The sequence below is a fragment of the Triticum urartu genome, unplaced genomic scaffold, assembly GCF_056163025.1.
Source record: "Triticum urartu cultivar PI428250 unplaced genomic scaffold, HENAU_Tu73 scaffold2, whole genome shotgun sequence".
Classification (NCBI taxonomy): Eukaryota; Viridiplantae; Streptophyta; class Magnoliopsida; order Poales; family Poaceae; genus Triticum; species Triticum urartu.
In genome coordinates this window covers 14,851,619-14,862,697 of record NW_028260368.1, presented here as the reverse complement: position 1 = coordinate 14,862,697, position 11,079 = coordinate 14,851,619, and the positions used below count along the sequence as shown (strand labels likewise).

Here is an 11,079-nt window from a genome sequence, read left to right as displayed (position 1 = left end):
TGGAAATGACAATGGGTATATTTATTACATTAACTAAAGCTTATTTATTTCTCTTCATTTCTATCACAATAAGATGGACTTTACCGAGGATGAGAATGGATCAGTTATTAAATCTTGGATGGAAATTTCTTTTACCTATTTCCCTGGGCAATCTCTTATTAACAACCTCTTCTCAACTTGTTTCACTATAAATAAGATAATACAATAATAGTAAGAATATTTTCAACACAAAAGCTCTCTCAAACAAGAGAAAGAAACATATCTTTTTCATAGATATTTAGAATGAATATGTTCCCTATGGTAACTGGGTTCATGAGTTATGGTCAACAAACAATACGTGCTACAAGGTACATAGGTCAAAGTTTCATAACTACCTTATCCCACACAAATCGTTTACCTATAACGATTCACTACCCTTATGAAAAATCAATTACACCAGAGCGTTTCCGAGGGCGAATCCACTTTGAATTTGATAAATGTATTGCTTGTGAAGTATGTGTTCGCGTATGTCCGATAGATTTACCCGTTGTGGATTGGAGATTTGAAAAGGATATTAAAAGAAAACAATTGCTTAATTATAGTATTGATTTCGGAGTTTGTATATTTTGTGGCAATTGTGTTGAGTACTGTCCAACAAGCTGTTTATCAATGACTGAAGAATATGAACTTTCTACCTATGATCGTCATGAATTGAATTACAATCAAATTGCTTTAAGTCGGTTACCAATCTCCATAATGGGAGATTACACAATTCAAACAATTAGGAATTCGTCTGAAAGTAAAATAAACAAAGAAAAATCTTCGAATTCAAGAACGATTACTGATTACTAAACTTTGATTTTGTCTTTCTGTTATAAAAATCTAATAATTCTTTATTAAACTTTAAAATTAAACTATAAAGAAAAACGAAAAACTACTGCTTATTGGAAATTATTTCTTATTTTAAATCAGACTAGATTTTCGTGATATAATATAATTTATAACTATAAGTTTATACACAAAAAAATACCCTAATCCTTTTTTCCTTCCTTGAATCCTTTAGTTTTAGTCAGTTCATGAAAAATTTTATACTATTAATTTCTTTTTATCCATAATGGATTTACCTGGACCAATACATGAGATTCTTATGCTATTTGGGGGATTTGTTCTTCTACTAGGGGGTCTAGGAGTAGTATTACTTACCAACCCCATTTATTCTGCCTTTTCGCTGGGATTAGTTCTTGTTTGTATATCCTTATTCTATTTTTTATTAAATTCCTACTTTGTAGCTGTCGCACAACTTCTTATTTATGTGGGAGCCATAAATGTCTTGATCATATTCGCTGTAATGTTCGTAAATGGCTCAGAATGGTCTAAAGATAAGAATTATTGGACTATTGGAGATGGGTTCACTTCACTCGTTTGTATAACTATTGTTTTTTCACTAATGACTACTATCCCAGATACGTCGTGGTATGGAATTCTTTGGACTACAAGATCAAACCAAATAGTAGAACAGGGTCTCATAAATAATGTTCAACAAATTGGAATTCATTTAGCAACCGATTTTTATCTTCCGTTTGAACTCATTTCCATAATTCTTCTAGTTTCTTTAATAGGTGCAATTACTATGGCTCGGCAATAAGAAAACTTAGAAAAAGTACAAATTATAAGAATTGCAAATCTAAAATAAATAACTAAAGAATCACAATTTTGATTTAGTAAAATCCATCTACTGCCAACAAATACCTCCTTTTTTTTTTTTTTTTTTTTCTTTTGTTGTGTAATTGTTCTATTGTAATTAATTGAATCGGTTCAATTCTTGCCCTCATATTGAAATGAATCGAGATTGATAAGGAGTTAGTTAATGATGTTTGAGCATGTACTTTTTTTGAGTGTCTATTTATTTTCGATTGGTATCTATGGATTGATCACAAGCCGAAACATGGTTAGAGCTCTAATATGTCTTGAACTTATACTGAATTCAATTAATCTAAATCTCGTAACATTTTCTGATCTATTTGATAGTCGCCAATTAAAAGGAGATATTTTCGCAATTTTTGTTATAGCCCTTGCAGCTGCTGAAGCCGCTATTGGACTATCCATTCTTTCTTCCATCCATCGTAATAGGAAATCCACTCGTATCAATCAATCTAATTTATTGAATAATTAGACTTTTGAATAATTAGACATAGAATCCTCTAAACAAAGGCGCACATATTAAAATAAATAGAAATCAATACTATTTTCTTAGTATTATTTGAGAATATCCATTTTTTTTAGTAGATTATTGCATAGTATTCTTTTTCACTTAAATGAATTTTTGTATTTGTAATTCATTGATATTGCAATTTGAATATTGCAATAATTTATATTGAAAAGACGATAGCCAATTTATTGGCTAATTCGAATTCGTCTGTACAATTCGTAAAATTCTTTCTTATTTCTTATTTATTGTTGAAATCCAAAATTAAAGTCTCTTGGCTCTCTTCACGCTTTCTCACAAACAGATTAAAAAATAGATTTTTTTTTTTGAAGTTTGGATAAACCATTGCTTCGTCTGGTGTCTACAATACATATGACTCATTATAGTACTAATTTCATTTTTACCAGATCGAAAAATTTTATGTTGAAAAGAAAAATTTATAGATCCAATGTCACATTCCGTAAAAATTTACGATACATGTATAGGATGCACTCAATGTGTACGAGCTTGTCCAACAGATGTATTAGAAATGATACCCTGGGATGGATGTAAAGCCAAGCAAATTGCTTCCGCGCCGAGAACCGAAGATTGTGTGGGTTGTAAGAGATGTGAATCTGCCTGCCCGACAGATTTTTTAAGTGTCCGCGTTTATTTAGGGCCTGAAACAACACGTAGCATGGCTCTATCTTATTGATACGTTACAAAAAACTTCACTCGAATCGTCTGATTCCTCTTTACCGAAGAAGCCTGTGCTCGAAATAATCGAGCACGGGCTTTTCTGGTCAAAACGTATCTTGTCTTTATCACTTTATCATGAGTTATTTTCCTTGGTTAACAATACTTGTTGTTTTGCCGATATTTGCAGGTTCATTAATTTTCTTTTTACCTCATAAGGGAAACAAAGTCGTTAGGTGGTATACTATATCTATTTGTTTATTAGAATTCCTTCTAATGACTTATGCGTTCTGTTATCATTTCCAACTGGAGGATCCCTTAATCCAATTAAAGGAGGATTATAAATGGATAGATGTCTTCGATTTCCACTGGAGATTGGGAATCGATGGACTTTCATTAGGATCTATTTTATTGACAGGATTTATCACTACTTTAGCTACTTTAGCAGCTTGGCCAATTACACGGAATTCGCGATTATTCTATTTCCTGATGCTCGCAATGTATAGTGGTCAAATAGGATTATTTTCTTCGCGAGACCTTTTACTTTTTTTTATCATGTGGGAGTTAGAATTAATTCCTGTTTACTTACTTTTATCCATGTGGGGGGGGAAGAGGCGTCTATATTCAGCTACAAAGTTTATTTTGTATACTGCAGGCGGTTCCATTTTTTTCTTAATCGGAGTTCTGGGTATGGGCTTATATGGTTCCAACGAACCAGGATTAGATTTGGAAAGATTAATTAATCAATCATACCCTGCAACCTTGGAAATACTTTTATATTTTGGCTTCCTTATTGCTTATGCTGTCAAATTGCCGATTATACCCCTACATACGTGGTTACCAGATACCCATGGGGAAGCACATTATAGTACATGTATGCTTTTAGCGGGAATATTATTAAAGATGGGAGCATATGGATTGATTCGGATCAACATGGAATTGTTACCTCATGCTCATTATCTATTTTCGCCCTGGTTAGTAATAATAGGAGCGATCCAAATAATCTATGCAGCTTCAACTTCTCTTGGTCAACGAAATTTCAAAAAAAGAATAGCTTATTCCTCTGTATCTCACATGGGTTTCATAATTATAGGAATTGGTTCCATAACCAACATTGGACTCAATGGAGCTATTTTACAAATATTATCCCATGGATTTATTGGTGCTACACTTTTTTTCTTGGCAGGAACCGCTTCTGATAGAATGCGTCTTGTTTATCTCGAAGAACTGGGGGGAATATCTATCCCAATGCCTAAAATTTTTACCATGTTTAGTAGCTTTTCAATGGCTTCTCTTGCCTTACCAGGAATGAGTGGTTTTGTCGCAGAATTAGTAGTATTTTTTGGACTAATTACTAGTCCAAAATTTCTGTTAATGCCAAAAACACTAATTACTTTTGTAATGGCAATTGGAATGATATTAACTCCTATTTATTTATTATCTATGTTACGCCAGATGTTCTATGGATACAAGCTATTTAATGTTCCAAACGCAAATTTTGTGGATTCTGGACCACGAGAACTCTTTATTTTAATCTGTATCTTTTTACCAGTAATAGGAATTGGTATTTATCCAGATTTTGTTCTCTCCCTATCCGTTGACAGGGTAGAGGCTCTCTTATCCAATTATTATCCTAAATAGGTTTGCTTTTTTTTACTCGTCTGCTCTATTAATGCAGAAATAAGTAAAAAAGTATATAATGCAGAAATAAGTAAAAAAGTATAATTAGATCTATCTCGAATTTTTGAGAACCCTTTGATAAGGCGTTCAAGGGGTTCTCAAATAAAACATAAAAGTAAAAACCTTCATTTCATGAAGGTTTTATTTTATGTAATCATTTAGGTGTTAATGTAAACGAACCATAACTATGTAAGCCTATTCCTAATAGATTTATACCAAAATAACAAATCCAAATTATAAGAAATCCTATCAAAGCTATAAGTGCAGAATTCGTACCCTTCCAATTTGGATTTGTTCTACTATGTAAATAAATTGCGAATATGGTCCAAGTAATAAATGCCCAAGTTTCCTTAGGATCCCAATTCCAATAGGATCCCCAGGCCTCATTAGCCCATACTGCTCCACAAAGAATACCTACGGTTAAAAGGGTAAATCCTAGGCTAATGACACGATAACTCCAAGAATCCAAACGCTCCGTTAATTGATATTTGTAATAATTTGGAAATGAAGGGACAGAGGTTCTTTTTAAAGCACTTCTTTTTGCATAAAAATATTTAATATCACTAAAGAAAAATGTTTTATTTAAAACATTTTTTTTCTTTTTAGAAAAGAAATGGAAATTATTTCGAAATCTAATGATTAGAATAGCGGCAGATAATAAGGATCCGCACAAAAGAGTTGCATAGCTTAATAACATCATACTGACATGCATCATTAACCACTGAGATTGTAGAGCAGGTACTAGTATCGTGGATTGATGCATTTCAGTTAAAAGACCCGATGTGGCAAAGCCTTGCGTTAAAATAGTACTTGGCGTAGTTATTGTGCTTAAATCATTTTTAGAGTTCTGTATTTTAGGAATGGTATGAAGAATATACAGGGCCCATGAAAGGAAGATCAATGACTCATATAAATTACTTAATGGAAAATGTCCCGAGGAAGCCCAACGAGAAACTAAGAATCCTGTTATAGAGAAAAAAGTAACTATCATTCCTTTTTCTGACGAATCGCGTAATCCTCCAAGTTCACGAACTAATAAGGTTATAAAATGAATCGTAATCACAATTGAAATCGTTGAGAAAGAGATATGAGTTAGTATATGTTCTAAAGTTGCAAATAGCATAAGGGGAAGGTCCCATTACAAAATTGTAAATTTCGAATTGATTTCTAATCTATTGTATTCTTTTTCAAGAATGCCGCCACTCGGATTCGAACCGAGATGCTTGAGCACTGCTTCCTAAGAGCAGCGTGTCTACCAATTTCACCATGGCGGCTAACTTCAAATAATAGGTAACTTAAAAGAATAATAGCTATTATCTTGGGAATCGTCGATATTGGGAAAGTCCATAAAATTTAGGAACATTAGAGTTTTCATTAAAATAGACTTCGTTTGGTAGTATCGTTTCCATTTTTTTTTTTTACAATAAACTCTTGCTTTGCCCAATAGAAACACAAACACTGCTTGAAAGAGTTGGAACTTCTTTTTTCTAACTTGCAATTATAGAACTAATTTTTTCTAATTAATTTCCCCTTTACATTTTGAAAATTCTTTCAATACAATGAAAAAAATCCAAAAGGGTTTCTATTTAATGATGAAATTAAAATAAAATGGATAAATAGAAAAGGCTTTTTGGATTTTTTAAAAATTTCTAGAATGAAAGTCTTTATGCTCTTATTAATAAGATTTACTAACCTTATGATTTTGGAGAAGATAGGTGGAAGTTGTAAGTCCTATTGTAAGAATACTCCACTTTTCATAATTTTCCTAATAGAATATGAGGATTCTATTAGGAAAATTATGAAAAGTTCATTGATAGGAAAAGAATACTTAGCACACAGTATACCAAACAAAACTTTTTTTTTCTTGTATATATAAGATAAGAGGGGTTTTTTGTTCTAAGAATATTGTACCGAGTAATTCGACACATAAAAGTACATTCAAAGAAGAATCCAAATTATTAAATAATTGGAATTCTTTTTTGATAAGTCAATTCATATTATTCCAAAATCTTATTATTTGTTTGTTGCCCAGAAAAACCCTTTGGTTTTGGATGCTCATTACCGCTCGAAAATGATCTTGATTTTACTAAAGAATAAGATTGTACTATGGAAAAATAAGTCTTTTTCTTCCAAATATTTTTACGAATACGCTTTTTTGACATTGAAGTACGTTTTTTTGGAACTGCCATTCAAAAAGGAAATTACTTTTTTCTAGTTGTATGTGAAAGACATCTATTGCTGCAAATCAATCCTTCTTTCTTCTTTTTATTAGTATTTATACTTAGATACTGAAAGATACTTAAATTTTGAATTATTTTTTACTTCATTTTGTCTAATGCGGATAAGACAACAAGAATTTTTTAACATTTTTTCTTTATATATTTTATACTTTTTTTTTAATAATATAGAATATATAGAAGGGTTTCTCATTTAAATCTATTTATATCTATTTATATATCAAGTATACTCCATATATAGATATATGGTATGGAAGCCTATCCCCCATATAAGATAAGACGGGGGGATAAAAAGAAGGGAAAATGAAAATAGTTAATTAAGTTCAGAATGGTATTCCATAAAGGAAAGGAATTCCAATCAAAACAAAAAATACTGAGTCTCTTAAACAAGACATTCTAAAACTTAGGTAATTTATAGTCATTAGAATTTTAGTTCTATATGAAGTAAGGACTATTCGATAATTTCTTATAAACATAGGTTTTCATTGGAATTCACTCAATCAGTTAATTATGGAACAAGAGAGCTGTTTCATCTTTGTTTTAAAGAAATATAAAAATGAATTATGAATAGAAAGTAAAATGATTCCACTTTTTTTTTTTTATTTTTATAAATATCTTTATTTAGTTAATAAAATAACTTCGTTACCTAGTTATTTTATTAACTTTTTTAATTTAACCAACTAAACCCATTCTTAATTTTTAATTATTTCAATGAGATAAATTTTGGAAAAATTAAGAATTTCAGTATTTTTTCTTATTCTTTTTATTTATTCTTTCAGAAAGAGATAAGAATTGGTTTGGTGAATCGGAAACAATTTTATAGAAAAATTGAAGTAAAAATTGAAGTAAAAATTGCAATTTCTTTTCTTATGGAACATACATATCAATATGCATGGGTAATCCCTCTTCTCCCACTTCCAGTTATTATGTCAATGGGATTTGGCCTTATTCTTATTCCGACAGCAACAAAAAATCTTCGTCGCATATGGGCTTTTCCTAGTGTTTTACTCTTAAGTATAGCTATGGTATTCTCAGTTCAACTGTCTATTCAACAAATAAATGGAAGTTCGATCTATCAATATCTATGGTCTTGGACCGTCAATAATGATTTTTCTTTAGAATTTGGATACTTGATTGACCCACTTACTTCTATTATGTTAATACTAATTACTACTGTAGGAATCCTGGTTCTTATTTATAGTGATGGTTATATGTCTCACGATGAAGGATATTTGAGATTTTTTGTTTATATAAGTTTTTTCAATACTTCCATGTTGGGATTGGTTACTAGCTCCAATTTGATACAAATTTATTTTTTTTGGGAACTCGTGGGAATGTGTTCTTATTTATTGATAGGCTTTTGGTTTACACGACCAATCGCAGCGAGTGCTTGTCAAAAAGCTTTTGTAACTAATCGTGTAGGGGATTTTGGTCTATTATTAGGAATTTTAGGTTTTTTTTGGATAACAGGTAGTTTAGAGTTTAGGGATTTGTTCAAAATAGCTAATAACTGGATTCCTAATAATGGAATTAACTCTTTACTTACTACTTTGTGTGCTTTTTTATTATTCCTTGGTGCAGTTGCGAAATCCGCACAATTCCCTCTTCACGTATGGTTACCCGATGCTATGGAAGGGCCCACTCCTATTTCGGCTCTTATACACGCAGCAACTATGGTTGCTGCGGGAATTTTTCTTCTAGCTCGACTTCTTCCTCTTTTCATATCTTTACCTTTGATAATGAGTTTTATTTCTTTAGTAGGTACAATAACACTATTCTTAGGAGCTACTTTAGCTCTTGCTCAGAGAGATATTAAAAGAAGCTTAGCCTATTCTACAATGTCTCAATTGGGTTATATGATGTTAGCTCTAGGTATAGGTTCTTATCAAGCTGCTTTATTCCATTTGATCACTCATGCTTATTCAAAAGCTTTATTGTTCTTGGGATCCGGATCCGTTATTCATTCAATGGAACCTCTTGTTGGATATTCACCAGATAAAAGTCAAAATATGGTTCTTATGGGCGGTTTAAGAAAATACATTCCAATCACAAGAACTACTTTTTTATGGGGTACACTTTCTCTTTGTGGTATTCCCTCTCTTGCTTGCTTCTGGTCCAAAGATGAAATCCTTAGTAATAGTTGGTTGTATTCGCCCTTTTTTGGAATAATAGCCTCCTTTACTGCAGGATTAACTGCCTTTTATATGTTTCGGATATATTTACTTACATTTGATGGGTATTTGCGTGTTCATTTTCAAAATTACAGTAGCACTAAAGAGAGTTCCTTGTATTCAATATCCTTATGGGGAAAAAGGATACCCAAAGGAGTGAATAGGGATTTCGTTTTATCAACAACGAAGAGTGGAGTTTCTTTTTTTTCACAAAATATACCAAAAATTCAAGGTAATACAAGAAATAGGATAGGATCCTTTACTACGTCTTTTGGGGCTAAAAAAACTTTTGCCTATCCGCATGAAACGGGAAATACTATGTTATTTCCTCTTCTTATATTACTACTTTTCACTTTGTTCATTGGATTCATAGGAATCTCTTTTGATAATGGAGGAATTGGTAATGGAATAGCAGAGTTAACCATATTATCAAAGTGGTTAACTCCCTCAATAAACTTTACCCAGGAAAGTTCTAATTCTTTTGTAAATTCATATGAATTTATTACTAATGCAATTTCTTCTGTAAGTCTAGCTATCTTTGGTTTATTCATAGCATATATCTTCTATGGATCCGCTTATTCTTTTTTTCAGAATTTGGATTTAATAAACTCTTTTTACAAAGGAAATCCTAAAAAAGAATTTTTAGATCAAGTAAAAAAAAATATATACAGTTGGTCATATAATCGTGGTTATATAGATATTTTCTATACTAGGGTCTTTACCCTCGGTATAAGAGGGTTAACCGAACTCACGGAGTTTTTTGATAAGGGTGTTATTGATGGAATTACCAATGGAGTGGGTCTTGCTAGTTTTTGTATAGGAGAGGAAATTAAATATGTAGGGGGAGGTCGAATCTCGTCTTATTTATTCTTTTTTTTATGTTATGTATCTGTGTTTTTATTCTTTTTTCTTTCTTAAGTTAAGGAATTTACAACAAGTCTCTTGCAAAAATAACTATCCTATCCCCTTTCTACAATCTCTCTATATCCTTGTTACATAAGGTAAGTATTGTATAATAGTTCGGTTTTCCGCGATTTTTTCCATTCCTCTGTGTAAATACCCTAATATGGGTTCACAATCAATAACATCCTCACCATCGAGAGTAACGATCAGTCGAAGAACACCATGCATTGATGGGTGTTGAGGGCCCATATTGACTATCATGAGATCTTTTCTTGTAAGCGGTAGACTCATATCCTTTCTTCCTTAATTCATTATTCCATGAAAATGGATTATTCCATGAATTCCTCAAAGCGAGGCTCATCAAAATGAAAAATCTAAGACTACTATAAGACTACTAAAAAAATAATAAAACAAGAAAAAAATTTGAACGATTAAATTACTGCTCCCGAATATTCAACTGACCGATTAATTTCTTATAACGTACTCTATTTTTCTTTGCCAAATAAGCCAGCAAACGTCGACGTTTTCCCAAAAGTCTTCGTAGACCTCTTTCCGATGAAAAATCTTTTTTGTGTAATTCCAAATGTGAAGCAAGTCTCCGTATCTTATTGGTGAAACTGAATACTTGAAATTCAACAGAACCCCTGTTTTCTTCTTTTTCTTCTTTAACCATAAATCCAAAAATTTTTCTACCTCCTTTCTTTTTCATGTATTTTTCTGATCAGGAAAAATACAAAATTATGTCAGTTATTTTGAAGTTATTCTAATCTCGTACACACACAAATTTGCAATTATTCATCTACTACTGGAATTTGGATTTATTTTATCGATGCAAATTGGATTTGGATAGAAGGGTACATTCTTTCTAATATTTTAGATAGAAGAAATGTTTCTTCTATCTAAAATATTAGAAAGAATTTTGCTGATTTATTTATTGCTATATGCAATTTATGGAATTGATACACCATTTAATTGATATCATTTAGCAAAATGAAACACAGCATATGCATCCATCTTTTGGCTCGAGAATTTCACGGGATAGAGATATGGTATAAGAAATAGACTATTAAGTAACTCTAAATGAATTGTGGATACATCTGTATCCTTAACATACTGAAACGATTGTCATTATTCGTATCAAACCAATAGCGATTCATACAAGCTAAATCTTCTAATCAATGGTGGGCCAATAATGAATTTTTTTGCATATGTATTAAGACGCTTGGCC

At 31.5% G+C, this 11,079-nt stretch overlaps 1 non-coding gene across 1 annotated transcript; it reads right to left on the bottom strand.

Annotated features, from left to right (window-relative positions):
* Positions 1–5,734: 5,734 nt before the first annotated feature.
* Positions 5,735–5,814, bottom strand: TRNAL-UAG (transfer RNA leucine (anticodon UAG)). The gene has a single exon. It is a non-coding gene; the product is annotated as a tRNA-Leu (tRNA).
* Between the last annotated feature and the right edge of the window lie 5,265 nt (positions 5,815–11,079).